The sequence below is a fragment of the Pseudophryne corroboree genome, chromosome 4, assembly GCF_028390025.1.
Source record: "Pseudophryne corroboree isolate aPseCor3 chromosome 4, aPseCor3.hap2, whole genome shotgun sequence".
NCBI classification, from domain to species: Eukaryota; Metazoa; Chordata; class Amphibia; order Anura; family Myobatrachidae; genus Pseudophryne; species Pseudophryne corroboree.
Window position 1 is genome coordinate 280,855,441 of NC_086447.1, and position 16,936 is coordinate 280,872,376.

Genomic DNA, 16,936 nt, shown 5'->3' on the forward strand with positions numbered 1-16,936 from the left:
CTAAGCTAATTGGTAATCAAAAAGTACGGGTTCTGAGATGTTTATTATAGTATCAATATACCTGCTGCATAAGTTAATACTGCAGCACTTTATCCATTGGCATTCATTGAGTTGTATCATAAGTGTTTCCACATGCCTATTGAATTATAAATGACCACACACTTATAATTAGAACCTTGCTAGCTTAATTGCTACCTCTGGAGACAAAGATGTACTTTATTATCTGTGCTGATAATTCTCAAACAGCATAGATTATAGGGTATGTTTCTTATAGTATTTATGTATCTGCCGGGTTCTGAGGTGTTTATTATAGTATCAATATACCTGCTGCTTAAGTTAATACTGCAGCACTTTATCCATTGGCATTCATTGAGTTGTATCATAAGTGTTTCCACATGCCTTTTAAATTATAAATGACCACACACTTATAATTAGAACCTTGCTAGCTTAATTGCTACCTCTGGAGACAAAGATGTGCTTTATTATCTGTGCTGATAATTCTCAAACAGCATAGATTATAGGGTATGTTTCTTATAGTATTTCTGTATCTGCTGCACAGATTGAAACTGTAACGTTTATTCTATTGGCATTAGTTAAATTGTATCATGCATATCTCCTCCTGACTAACAGGTGGCTTGGAGAATCAACTGTGAAACATTGTTGCGTTTCTATCTGTATAAGCCACAACACTGTCAATTACTGCTTTCTCACTGACTCTAATTATAAGTGTGTGGTCATTTATAATTTAAAAGGCATGTGGAAACACTTATGATACAACTCAATGAATGCCAATGGATAAAGTGCTGCAGTATTAACTTAAGCAGCAGGTATATTGATACTATAATAAACACCTCAGAACCCGGCAGATACATAAATACTATAAGAAACATACCCTATAATCTATGCTGTTTGAGAATTATCAGCACAGATAATAAAGTACATCTTTGTCTCCAGAGGTAGCAATTAAGCTAGCAAGGTTCTAATTATAAGTGTGTGGTCATTTATAATTCAATAGGCATGTGGAAACACTTATGATACAACTCAATGAATGCCAATGGATAAAGTGCTGCAGTATTAACTTATGCAGCAGGTATATTGATACTATAATAAACATCTCAGAACCCGTACTTTTTGATTACCAATTAGCTTAGCTAATTCAACATATATACACCTTGAGTGGTAGGAATATAAACCACCATTACCTAATTTATTATTAATAACCAGCTGGCCCTCTATAATTGACGGGGGACATAACTATCCCTATCTAATTCAGATACATTTAGTCTGTCAATATAGGAGGTGTCACCTTTAAGAGGGGTACTGCAACACAGTATACTGCTGCACATTTATAATACCTATATTGAAGTGTGAGGAAAGTACTCACTCTCACTATAGGAATGGCATGTCTCCTGATCTAATTATCTTACATGACTACAGAGAGTCTCATTAAAATCAAGAGCGCACGTAATACAACCACATAGAGATATTGGTACACTGTAACCTATTTATACTGTTTACAACAATAATCTACACATAAGTACCAACCAGGATATTGAATGTGTTAATTTTTAGGCAGAAAAACCCAATCTGTATTCCCAATGAATGCTCTTTAGAAGGCTCAGGAAAGATGCATCCACTACTGAACAAACTATATATATGTAATGAATGATACTCCATCTTGACAAAGTTGCATATTAGTATATATAAGTGTACAGACTGAGTGTGATCCATTTAAGTGTGATTAAAACACTATATTGAAGTGGGGAATAAGACAGACCACCAAGCCTAGAATATAAGATATACACAGTGTGAATATTATAGACACCATTGGAATCATATTGTCAGCTACAATTATACACATAGGAGTGGGATACTCCAGATATTATAAATACTGACAAATGGTCATGTGAACATATGAAGACCAATTGCTGACAACTATTATCAGACTGAGTAAATATTGTGAGCAATATTATATAATTGGATATAAGAACAGACACGCGGACACATATTTTAATCTTTAATCACACTTATTATTTCATTGCACTTGTGGTATATGTTGTATACGTCTTGATTTTAACCTTTATGTTTCGTCTATACTCGTAGTTTGTGTGTCAGTTATCATCACACTATTTTAATTTGACACTAATAAAAGTTAAATTTTAATAATTCTCCAGAAGATTGTGATAATCAGGTCACCCTTCTTCCTGTGCATCGACAAATACAGTCCTTTTCTCTTTTTCTTTTTGCTGACTAACCTTAGCTGTAGTCGATAGCACCCCCACAAATAATTGTGAATACTTGAATGCAATAGGGGTTATTTTGGAGCTGTATATAGTTCCAAATCTGATATAATACAATTGTGTGTGTGCAGATACAATCCCACTTTGCTGTATTTTGCTGGTAAATTACCAGTTTCCTACCACAGAATCTAGCACCCTCCAATATCTGGAATAATTACTCAAAAATTAAAGACTATTCTCATTAAGAACCAGTACCTCTCCTGAATTAAAATGTCAACATTTAGCCTAACAAAAGATTTGGAAAATAGAAGAGATAAACTCAAAAAAGATATGGATTCCGTATTTAACATGAACCCTGACTCTCATCTCACCAATGATCCAAATTGGTCAGATGATTTATATAGCTTAAAAGTAGCCCTAATGAAACAGAATAAAACAAGCTGGAATAGGAGCACTTTTGAAAATTATCTCAAACACAATCTGATTCCACGTGGCCTTAGGCCCAAATTATTCCCAGCTTTTGAATTGGCGACGGAGGGTTTGAAAAGAGAATGGGAGGGTGTTCTCACCAACTGTTCTAAAGAATTGATTAAAATCTTAATGAGACATGACGAACTCATACTCACTCAACTAAACAGTGAAATAACATTATTGAGTGAGAGACTCAAGAACTTTGAATCACTGGAAGCTTTTCAACAGAAGTATGACAGGTTTAAGAAGGATATTGAGGAACATGAGAAAGAGATTGTAGAAAGGAAACGTCGCAAATTCCAACGCGACAAGACAGATTATGCCTCAAATAGGGTTTACAAATGGAATACTCCAATACAGAGAAATAGATCGACATACTCAGCAAATTATTCAACATCAGAGGCGGAATCCTCAGAAGGGGAGAACCCCACAGGTAGCAATGGTGGCAGGCCCTTTAGACGTGATTTTTTAGGAAGAGGTCAGAAACATTCACGGCTACACACAGATACAGAAGGAGAAAGATCAGGCGGGGCTCGGGGAGGGAGAAGAAAAAGAGACTCTTTAGATTGGAGAGAAGAACCCAGGGAGAGGAGGAGATACAAATAACTCACTCTAAATTATCTGGAAGGGAGAAAATGGATGACCTTAGAATTATCAATTTGACAGAAAAATTTTTGACAACCGAACAGATCTCTGTTTTAAGCAAAGGTTTATCCTTCTCACCGACACAGACTATGGATAGGTTTGAATGTGAAAAAGATCTGCAGCTATTTATTAGAAAGATCCTTCTCAAGAAGTTTTTCATTAATCAAGAACTTCAAAAAGAGATATCTGGACGAAACTTTGTCGATACAGATGAATTAATGGCCTTACAAATCCTGGAGGATCTCTCTAGTGAATCAGCTGTGGTAGTTACATCTCAAGATGCTGTCAGAAACAAATCATTAATAAGATCAAAGTCCAAATTCTTTCCAGATACTAGTCTTTGTCCCCAAGTAGAAGTGTTCCATAAATTAGTCTCCAAGGACTTGGATGTATTATTCAGTCATCATAAATGTCATGACGACAACCTAAGTCCTTCAGAGCGATCTGCCCTAGACGAAATATCTAAATGGCAAGATATTATAATCAAACCCTCTGACAAGGGGGGGAACGTAGTCTTGTGGCCTAGGGACATGTACTTGGATGAGTTGAATAGACAACTGAACGATGCTAATTGTTATAAACGACTCAGCTTTAACCCTACAATCAAATTTTTGGGTCAATACAATAGCATGATTCAGAGTGCCTTTGACAATGGAGTCATTAATAAAAAGGACTTGGATTTTCTGACAGTGACCAAACCCAAAACTCCCACTATGTACCTATTACCTAAGGTACACAAAGATGAAAAGAAACCACCCGGCAGACCCATCCTATCAGGAGTTGGTAGCCTAACCGAAAAAGCGAGTACCTTCGCAGATTACCATCTCCGCAAACATGTTATTGCATTACCTTCTTATATCCGTGACACAATGGACGTTTTAAATCGACTAAATAATCTCAGTGTCAATCCAGGAGTGTGGCTTGCCACATGCGACGTAGAAAGCCTCTACACCAGCATTATCCATGATAAGGGGATCGCAGCTACCAAATATTTTCTGAGTATGGAGACCCATAATGAACTAGGTGACTTCATCATTGAACTATTGGAGTTTATCCTCCTCAAAAACTATTTCACCTGTAACGAGTACCACTACCTCCAGGTGAGGGGCACCGCTATGGGGACAGCTTGTGCCCCTACGTATGCCAACCTCTACCTGGGGTGGTGGGAAAGGGAGGTAGTATTTCAGGAAGTCTTTGAAAAATACACAGACAATATATTGATATATCTTAGATATATCGATGATATATTGATACTGTGGGAAGGACCATTGAGAACATTGAAAGAATTCATTGAAATCTTGAATATCAATGACCTCAACCTCAAATTAACCCTAGAGGCTAGTCAGACTTCCATCAATTTCCTCGATATCTCTATACACATCAATGATGAGGGAAATATCTCAACTGATCTGTATAGGAAACCGACAGCGACAAACAGTGTCCTACACTCAGAGAGCTCCCATCTTCCAGCTACTATTCGAGCAATACCCAAGGGAGAACTACTGAGGATAAAAAGGAACTGCTCCAGTGATGAGGCTTTTCATGTCAGACAGAATGAACTTAGTGAACGTCTCCAAACAAGAGGTTACAGTAAGAGACTCCTAAATCGAACGATCAGAGAAGTAAGTACGTATGAACGAGATACCTTACTAAAACCCAAACAAAGAACCCACCGAGAAGAACCCATAAGATTTGTGGGCACCTTTAATGCTCAGTGGAAAGGGATCATGAATAGCCTGCAAAAGCACTGGCCCATACTCCAGACAGATAGAGATTTATCTCTAGCTTTACCTACAAAACCTCAAGCAAGTTGGAGAAGGTCCAGGAATATAAAAGATCGACTTGTCCATAGTCATCTGGCCAAAGCCACAGATAAAAAATCTAAATCAATGGGTTCAATGCCCTGTGGTAACTGTAAAGCCTGTGTGCATATGGTTCCCACAGACCATTTTTTCGATAAATTTGGCAAAAAATGGCCAATCTCTCCAAAAATTACGTGTACAACTGTGGGAACCGTTTATCAGTTAGAGTGTCCATGTCATAAAAAATACATAGGGAAGACCATCAGACCTCTGAAGGTCAGGATTTTAGAGCATATTGGAAGCATACGCAACGCCAAAAGGGACACTTCCAACTTCAGAACCCTACAACCTGTAGCGAGACACTTCCTCAGTTACCACAATAGCGACCCAAACGGTCTCAAGGCCTTTGGTCTGAGACATATACAGTTGGGGATACGCGGTGGAGACTTGGATCAAGAATTACTCCGCTTTGAGACCAAAATGATTTTCCTGTTGGATAGTCTATATCCTAATGGACTTAATGAATCCAACAGCTATATACCCTTTTTAGTCTAAAAGAACTTTTCCGACAGTAGTCAATTTGCCTGATATTGGATCTATTTCTATAATGAGTTTAGATCATCCAATCAGGCAAAACTACTAGAAACATGTATTGATGCTAAAGCCAATCCATTCTCTGTTACTATTATCACCCTCTGTTTTTCGAAATATTCACTACATTTGATTTTCAACTTTTGGTATATACCATACCAGTGATAGGCACTTATGAGTCAGTATATCTCTACTTTTCCTACTATTATTTTAATATTTGATTTTAGCTATCTATGTCCCTTACTATCATTCCAATATCTGATTTTGGTTATCTATGTCATCCTGTTAAGATCCAAATGAGACATTATGATCACCCGAAAGAGTGAAACAATAATATGATCCCTACATCTTTGACACAGAATGTACCTAACATTAAGGTTATTTTATTTCTTGATTTATTTCAATACTATTATGTCCAGTTTCATCCATTATTATCTTTAATAGGTCCAAAGTCAGACAAAGAAATATTTACTACAATATAACAAATATTAAATACGGCCTCATCTTGAGAATTCACCCTCAATTGATACCTAAATTGTAGATTGAGTTATTAAAAATGTTTTTTTCGTCACTTTTTTTCCTTATTAGTTTCTAATACGTATGCACTCACATTTTTGTCACAGTTATGTTTAGTCACATCCACACTATTTGCTGCTTGTCCTTTCCCCCTCCTCCCCTTTTTTTTTTTTTTTTATAATTTACTAACAGGGGGTCCTAATCCACATTATACTCTTCTGCCTCCCCATCACCTTTATTCCTCTCACCTCAGGATATCTTTGACATCACAATACATTCACTTTTACTCATGAGGCTTGTAGAATTTAATTATAATATAGTAGATCATACCACATTACAATTGAGATACTGATCTGATTCCCTTGGACTGAATATTTATAAATAATACTAAATGTATACTATAAAATCTTTTTTTCTGTGTACAATACAGACTAATTTTTTCTATTATTTCCTAGTACCACTTAGGAGTACCCTAAAACCATGTTTTTATCTATCATAAATAATATAATATGATTTTTACGTATATAACCAACAATATAAAGTAGAAGGTAATAGTCTCTACTCCTTGAAATTAATGGGACATATGTGACGAATATATACAATAGGATATCCAATTAACTTGATTACTCTCTATTGTATATACTGATGTGACATACTGTACTCAGTAAATGACCAACATCATATAATGGATGATACTCTGTGATAAACTTCCCTCATATTTACCTACCTGGTATAGGGAACGATCCATATTCAGCATATACAGTATGTAGCAAGAATCCAGAGAATGTGTTTACCATACAGAGCACAGGGTAATACTGACGCTGGACATGTATACCAGCAACAATACCTTAAGTAAAAGCATATATATATCATGTAAGACGAATCATTCCGAGTGTCCCAAACTGGATTGAATAAGTAGAATCAAGGATACCAAAAAACGGACTGCTCTATTAAAATATAGTATATGTATACTTTAACTGAATTATTATTATACAGAGGAAGGGGCACGAATAATCATTAATGTCCGGGAACGCGATGCGGCTATCAGCCGTCACCATGGAGACCAAAGTGTACCGTGATTGGTCACATGGAGCATGTGACCGCAAATGGGGCACAATGATTGGCCAGCCACTACACGTGACCAGTCATACTACACTGATTGGCGGACGGCAACAGCTTAAATATCATGTCAGGAGAGGCACTCTGGTTCAGCCCTGACGAAGCTGTTAGAGTAACGGCGGAACACGCGTGTGGGCAGCGTGTGTCCGCGTGTCAGTCTATGTCCTTGCTCATAAACCAATTTAATGTATAACTAGTTCTGATTATGTGATTAGTTAGATTCCGATGGTATCCACAGCACTAAATAGCAGGTAGACGGATAAATTGTGTTAGGCTAGCAGACACAGTCAGTCTAACTATGTCAGTGAGAAAGCAGTAATTGACAGTGTTGTGGCTTATACAGATAGAAACGCAACAATGTTTCACAGTTGATTCTCCAAGCCACCTGTTAGTCAGGAGGAGATATACATGATACAATTTAACTAATGCCAATAGAATAAACGTTACAGTTTCAATCTGTGCAGCAGATACAGAAATACTATAAGAAACATACCCTATAATCTATGCTGTTTGAGAATTATCAGCACAGATAATAAAGCACATCTTTGTCTCCAGAGGTAGCAATTAAGCTAGCAAGGTTCTAATTATAAGTGTGTGGTCATTTATAATTTAAAAGGCATGTGGAAACACTTATGATACAACTCAATGAATGCCAATGGATAAAGTGCTGCAGTATTAACTTAAGCAGCAGGTATATTGATACTATAATAAACACCTCAGAACCCGGCAGATACATAAATACTATAAGAAACATACCCTATAATCTATGCTGTTTGAGAATTATCAGCACAGATAATAAAGTACATCTTTGTCTCCAGAGGTAGCAATTAAGCTAGCAAGGTTCTAATTATAAGTGTGTGGTCATTTATAATTCAATAGGCATGTGGAAACACTTATGATACAACTCAATGAATGCCAATGGATAAAGTGCTGCAGTATTAACTTATGCAGCAGGTATATTGATACTATAATAAACATCTCAGAACCCGTACTTTTTGATTACCAATTAGCTTAGCTAATTCAACATATATACACCTTGAGTGGTAGGAATATAAACCACCATTACCTAATTTATTATTAATAACCAGCTGGCCCTCTATAATTGACGGGGGACATAACTATCCCTATCTAATTCAGATACATTTAGTCTGTCAATATAGGAGGTGTCACCTTTAAGAGGGGTACTGCAACACAGTATACTGCTGCACATTTATAATACCTATATTGAAGTGTGAGGAAAGTACTCACTCTCACTATAGGAATGGCATGTCTCCTGATCTAATTATCTTACATGACTACAGAGAGTCTCATTAAAATCAAGAGCGCACGTAATACAACCACATAGAGATATTGGTACACTGTAACCTATTTATACTGTTTACAACAATAATCTACACATAAGTACCAACCAGGATATTGAATGTGTTAATTTTTAGGCAGAAAAACCCAATCTGTATTCCCAATGAATGCTCTTTAGAAGGCTCAGGAAAGATGCATCCACTACTGAACAAACTATATATATGTAATGAATGATACTCCATCTTGACAAAGTTGCATATTAGTATATATAAGTGTACAGACTGAGTGTGATCCATTTAAGTGTGATTAAAACACTATATTGAAGTGGGGAATAAGACAGACCACCAAGCCTAGAATATAAGATATACACAGTGTGAATATTATAGACACCATTGGAATCATATTGTCAGCTACAATTATACACATAGGAGTGGGATACTCCAGATATTATAAATACTGACAAATGGTCATGTGAACATATGAAGACCAATTGCTGACAACTATTATCAGACTGAGTAAATATTGTGAGCAATATTATATAATTGGATATAAGAACAGACACGCGGACACATATTTTAATCTTTAATCACACTTATTATTTCATTGCACTTGTGGTATATGTTGTATACGTCTTGATTTTAACCTTTATGTTTCGTCTATACTCGTAGTTTGTGTGTCAGTTATCATCACACTATTTTAATTTGACACTAATAAAAGTTAAATTTTAATAATTCTCCAGAAGATTGTGATAATCAGGTCACCCTTCTTCCTGTGCATCGACAAATACAGTCCTTTTCTCTTTTTCTTTTTGCTGACTAACCTTAGCTGTAGTCGATAGCACCCCCACAAATAATTGTGAATACTTGAATGCAATAGGGGTTATTTTGGAGCTGTATATAGTTCCAAATCTGATATAATACAATTGTGTGTGTGCAGATACAATCCCACTTTGCTGTATTTTGCTGGTAAATTACCAGTTTCCTACCACAGTATCTAGCACCCTCCAATATCTGGAATAATTACTCAAAAATTAAAGACTATTCTCATTAAGAACCAGTACCTCTCCTGAATTAAAATGTCAACATTTAGCCTAACAAAAGATTTGGAAAATAGAAGAGATAAACTCAAAAAAGATATGGATTCCGTATTTAACATGAACCCTGACTCTCATCTCACCAATGATCCAAATTGGTCAGATGATTTATATAGCTTAAAAGTAGCCCTAATGAAACAGAATAAAACAAGCTGGAATAGGAGCACTTTTGAAAATTATCTCAAACACAATCTGATTCCACGTGGCCTTAGGCCCAAATTATTCCCAGCTTTTGAATTGGCGACGGAGGGTTTGAAAAGAGAATGGGAGGGTGTTCTCACCAACTGTTCTAAAGAATTGATTAAAATCTTAATGAGACATGACGAACTCATACTCACTCAACTAAACAGTGAAATAACATTATTGAGTGAGAGACTCAAGAACTTTGAATCACTGGAAGCTTTTCAACAGAAGTATGACAGGTTTAAGAAGGATATTGAGGAACATGAGAAAGAGATTGTAGAAAGGAAACGTCGCAAATTCCAACGCGACAAGACAGATTATGCCTCAAATAGGGTTTACAAATGGAATACTCCAATACAGAGAAATAGATCGACATACTCAGCAAATTATTCAACATCAGAGGCGGAATCCTCAGAAGGGGAGAACCCCACAGGTAGCAATGGTGGCAGGCCCTTTAGACGTGATTTTTTAGGAAGAGGTCAGAAACATTCACGGCTACACACAGATACAGAAGGAGAAAGATCAGGCGGGGCTCGGGGAGGGAGAAGAAAAAGAGACTCTTTAGATTGGAGAGAAGAACCCAGGGAGAGGAGGAGATACAAATAACTCACTCTAAATTATCTGGAAGGGAGAAAATGGATGACCTTAGAATTATCAATTTGACAGAAAAATTTTTGACAACCGAACAGATCTCTGTTTTAAGCAAAGGTTTATCCTTCTCACCGACACAGACTATGGATAGGTTTGAATGTGAAAAAGATCTGCAGCTATTTATTAGAAAGATCCTTCTCAAGAAGTTTTTCATTAATCAAGAACTTCAAAAAGAGATATCTGGACGAAACTTTGTCGATACAGATGAATTAATGGCCTTACAAATCCTGGAGGATCTCTCTAGTGAATCAGCTGTGGTAGTTACATCTCAAGATGCTGTCAGAAACAAATCATTAATAAGATCAAAGTCCAAATTCTTTCCAGATACTAGTCTTTGTCCCCAAGTAGAAGTGTTCCATAAATTAGTCTCCAAGGACTTGGATGTATTATTCAGTCATCATAAATGTCATGACGACAACCTAAGTCCTTCAGAGCGATCTGCCCTAGACGAAATATCTAAATGGCAAGATATTATAATCAAACCCTCTGACAAGGGGGGGAACGTAGTCTTGTGGCCTAGGGACATGTACTTGGATGAGTTGAATAGACAACTGAACGATGCTAATTGTTATAAACGACTCAGCTTTAACCCTACAATCAAATTTTTGGGTCAATACAATAGCATGATTCAGAGTGCCTTTGACAATGGAGTCATTAATAAAAAGGACTTGGATTTTCTGACAGTGACCAAACCCAAAACTCCCACTATGTACCTATTACCTAAGGTACACAAAGATGAAAAGAAACCACCCGGCAGACCCATCCTATCAGGAGTTGGTAGCCTAACCGAAAAAGCGAGTACCTTCGCAGATTACCATCTCCGCAAACATGTTATTGCATTACCTTCTTATATCCGTGACACAATGGACGTTTTAAATCGACTAAATAATCTCAGTGTCAATCCAGGAGTGTGGCTTGCCACATGCGACGTAGAAAGCCTCTACACCAGCATTATCCATGATAAGGGGATCGCAGCTACCAAATATTTTCTGAGTATGGAGACCCATAATGAACTAGGTGACTTCATCATTGAACTATTGGAGTTTATCCTCCTCAAAAACTATTTCACCTGTAACGAGTACCACTACCTCCAGGTGAGGGGCACCGCTATGGGGACAGCTTGTGCCCCTACGTATGCCAACCTCTACCTGGGGTGGTGGGAAAGGGAGGTAGTATTTCAGGAAGTCTTTGAAAAATACACAGACAATATATTGATATATCTTAGATATATCGATGATATATTGATACTGTGGGAAGGACCATTGAGAACATTGAAAGAATTCATTGAAATCTTGAATATCAATGACCTCAACCTCAAATTAACCCTAGAGGCTAGTCAGACTTCCATCAATTTCCTCGATATCTCTATACACATCAATGATGAGGGAAATATCTCAACTGATCTGTATAGGAAACCGACAGCGACAAACAGTGTCCTACACTCAGAGAGCTCCCATCTTCCAGCTACTATTCGAGCAATACCCAAGGGAGAACTACTGAGGATAAAAAGGAACTGCTCCAGTGATGAGGCTTTTCATGTCAGACAGAATGAACTTAGTGAACGTCTCCAAACAAGAGGTTACAGTAAGAGACTCCTAAATCGAACGATCAGAGAAGTAAGTACGTATGAACGAGATACCTTACTAAAACCCAAACAAAGAACCCACCGAGAAGAACCCATAAGATTTGTGGGCACCTTTAATGCTCAGTGGAAAGGGATCATGAATAGCCTGCAAAAGCACTGGCCCATACTCCAGACAGATAGAGATTTATCTCTAGCTTTACCTACAAAACCTCAAGCAAGTTGGAGAAGGTCCAGGAATATAAAAGATCGACTTGTCCATAGTCATCTGGCCAAAGCCACAGATAAAAAATCTAAATCAATGGGTTCAATGCCCTGTGGTAACTGTAAAGCCTGTGTGCATATGGTTCCCACAGACCATTTTTTCGATAAATTTGGCAAAAAATGGCCAATCTCTCCAAAAATTACGTGTACAACTGTGGGAACCGTTTATCAGTTAGAGTGTCCATGTCATAAAAAATACATAGGGAAGACCATCAGACCTCTGAAGGTCAGGATTTTAGAGCATATTGGAAGCATACGCAACGCCAAAAGGGACACTTCCAACTTCAGAACCCTACAACCTGTAGCGAGACACTTCCTCAGTTACCACAATAGCGACCCAAACGGTCTCAAGGCCTTTGGTCTGAGACATATACAGTTGGGGATACGCGGTGGAGACTTGGATCAAGAATTACTCCGCTTTGAGACCAAAATGATTTTCCTGTTGGATAGTCTATATCCTAATGGACTTAATGAATCCAACAGCTATATACCCTTTTTAGTCTAAAAGAACTTTTCCGACAGTAGTCAATTTGCCTGATATTGGATCTATTTCTATAATGAGTTTAGATCATCCAATCAGGCAAAACTACTAGAAACATGTATTGATGCTAAAGCCAATCCATTCTCTGTTACTATTATCACCCTCTGTTTTTCGAAATATTCACTACATTTGATTTTCAACTTTTGGTATATACCATACCAGTGATAGGCACTTATGAGTCAGTATATCTCTACTTTTCCTACTATTATTTTAATATTTGATTTTAGCTATCTATGTCCTTTACTATCATTCCAATATCTGATTTTGGTTATCTATGTCATCCTGTTAAGATCCAAATGAGACATTATGATCACCCGAAAGAGTGAAACAATAATATGATCCCTACATCTTTGACACAGAATGTACCTAACATTAAGGTTATTTTATTTCTTGATTTATTTCAATACTATTATGTCCAGTTTCATCCATTATTATCTTTAATAGGTCCAAAGTCAGACAAAGAAATATTTACTACAATATAACAAATATTAAATACGGCCTCATCTTGAGAATTCACCCTCAATTGATACCTAAATTGTAGATTGAGTTATTAAAAATGTTTTTTTCGTCACTTTTTTTCCTTATTAGTTTCTAATACGTATGCACTCACATTTTTGTCACAGTTATGTTTAGTCACATCCACACTATTTGCTGCTTGTCCTTTCCCCCTCCTCCCCTTTTTTTTTTTTTTTATAATTTACTAACAGGGGGTCCTAATCCACATTATACTCTTCTGCCTCCCCATCACCTTTATTCCTCTCACCTCAGGATATCTTTGACATCACAATACATTCACTTTTACTCATGAGGCTTGTAGAATTTAATTATAATATAGTAGATCATACCACATTACAATTGAGATACTGATCTGATTCCCTTGGACTGAATATTTATAAATAATACTAAATGTATACTATAAAATCTTTTTTTCTGTGTACAATACAGACTAATTTTTTCTATTATTTCCTAGTACCACTTAGGAGTACCCTAAAACCATGTTTTTATCTATCATAAATAATATAATATGATTTTTACGTATATAACCAACAATATAAAGTAGAAGGTAATAGTCTCTACTCCTTGAAATTAATGGGACATATGTGACGAATATATACAATAGGATATCCAATTAACTTGATTACTCTCTATTGTATATACTGATGTGACATACTGTACTCAGTAAATGACCAACATCATATAATGGATGATACTCTGTGATAAACTTCCCTCATATTTACCTACCTGATATAGGGAACGATCCATATTCAGCATATACAGTATGTAGCAAGAATCCAGAGAATGTGTTTACCATACAGAGCACAGGGTAATACTGACGCTGGACATGTATACCAGCAACAATACCTTAAGTAAAAGCATATATATATCATGTAAGACGAATCATTCCGAGTGTCCCAAACTGGATTGAATAAGTAGAATCAAGGATACCAAAAAACGGACTGCTCTATTAAAATATAGTATATGTATACTTTAACTGAATTATTATTATACAGAGGAAGGGGCACGAATAATCATTAATGTCCGGGAACGCGATGCGGCTATCAGCCGTCACCATGGAGACCAAAGTGTACCGTGATTGGTCACATGGAGCATGTGACCGCAAATGGGGCACAATGATTGGCCAGCCACTACACGTGACCAGTCATACTACACTGATTGGCGGACGGCAACAGCTTAAATATCATGTCAGGAGAGGCAGTCTGGTTCAGCCCTGACGAAGCTGTTAGAGTAACGGCGGAACACGCGTGTGGGCAGCGTGTGTCCGCGTGTCAGTCTATGTCCTTGCTCATAAACCAATTTAATGTATAACTAGTTCTGATTATGTGATTAGTTAGATTCCGATGGTATCCACAGCACTAAATAGCAGGTAGACGGATAAATTGTGTTAGGCTAGCAGACACAGTCAGTCTAACTATGTCAGTGAGAAAGCAGTAATTGACAGTGTTGTGGCTTATACAGATAGAAACGCAACAATGTTTCACAGTTGATTCTCCAAGCCACCTGTTAGTCAGGAGGAGATATGCATGATACAATTTAACTAATGCCAATAGAATAAACGTTACAGTTTCAATCTGTGCAGCAGATACAGAAATACTATAAGAAACATACCCTATAATCTATGCTGTTTGAGAATTATCAGCACAGATAATAAAGCACATCTTTGTCTCCAGAGGTAGCAATTAAGCTAGCAAGGTTCTAATTATAAGTGTGTGGTCATTTATAATTTAAAAGGCATGTGGAAACACTTATGATACAACTCAATGAATGCCAATGGATAAAGTGCTGCAGTATTAACTTAAGCAGCAGGTATATTGATACTATAATAAACACCTCAGAACCCGGCAGATACATAAATACTATAAGAAACATACCCTATAATCTATGCTGTTTGAGAATTATCAGCACAGATAATAAAGTACATCTTTGTCTCCAGAGGTAGCAATTAAGCTAGCAAGGTTCTAATTATAAGTGTGTGGTCATTTATAATTCAATAGGCATGTGGAAACACTTATGATACAACTCAATGAATGCCAATGGATAAAGTGCTGCAGTATTAACTTATGCAGCAGGTATATTGATACTATAATAAACATCTCAGAACCCGTACTTTTTGATTACCAATTAGCTTAGCTAATTCAACATATATACACCTTGAGTGGTAGGAATATAAACCACCATTACCTAATTTATTATTAATAACCAGCTGGCCCTCTATAATTGACGGGGGACATAACTATCCCTATCTAATTCAGATACATTTAGTCTGTCAATATAGGAGGTGTCACCTTTAAGAGGGGTACTGCAACACAGTATACTGCTGCACATTTATAATACCTATATTGAAGTGTGAGGAAAGTACTCACTCTCACTATAGGAATGGCATGTCTCCTGATCTAATTATCTTACATGACTACAGAGAGTCTCATTAAAATCAAGAGCGCACGTAATACAACCACATAGAGATATTGGTACACTGTAACCTATTTATACTGTTTACAACAATAATCTACACATAAGTACCAACCAGGATATTGAATGTGTTAATTTTTAGGCAGAAAAACCCAATCTGTATTCCCAATGAATGCTCTTTAGAAGGCTCAGGAAAGATGCATCCACTACTGAACAAACTATATATATGTAATGAATGATACTCCATCTTGACAAAGTTGCATATTAGTATATATAAGTGTACAGACTGAGTGTGATCCATTTAAGTGTGATTAAAACACTATATTGAAGTGGGGAATAAGACAGACCACCAAGCCTAGAATATAAGATATACACAGTGTGAATATTATAGACACCATTGGAATCATATTGTCAGCTACAATTATACACATAGGAGTGGGATACTCCAGATATTATAAATACTGACAAATGGTCATGTGAACATATGAAGACCAATTGCTGACAACTATTATCAGACTGAGTAAATATTGTGAGCAATATTATATAATTGGATATAAGAACAGACACGCGGACACATATTTTAATCTTTAATCACACTTATTATTTCATTGCACTTGTGGTATATGTTGTATACGTCTTGATTTTAACCTTTATGTTTCGTCTATACTCGTAGTTTGTGTGTCAGTTATCATCACACTATTTTAATTTGACACTAATAAAAGTTAAATTTTAATAATTCTCCAGAAGATTGTGATAATCAGGTCACCCTTCTTCCTGTGCATCGACAAATACAGTCCTTTTCTCTTTTTCTTTTTGCTGACTAACCTTAGCTGTAGTCGATAGCACCCCCACAAATAATTGTGAATACTTGAATGCAATAGGGGTTATTTTGGAGCTGTATATAGTTCCAAATCTGATATAATACAATTGTGTGTGTGCAGATACAATCCCACTTTGCTGTATTTTGCTGGTAAATTACCAGTTTCCTACCACAGTATCTAGCACCCTCCA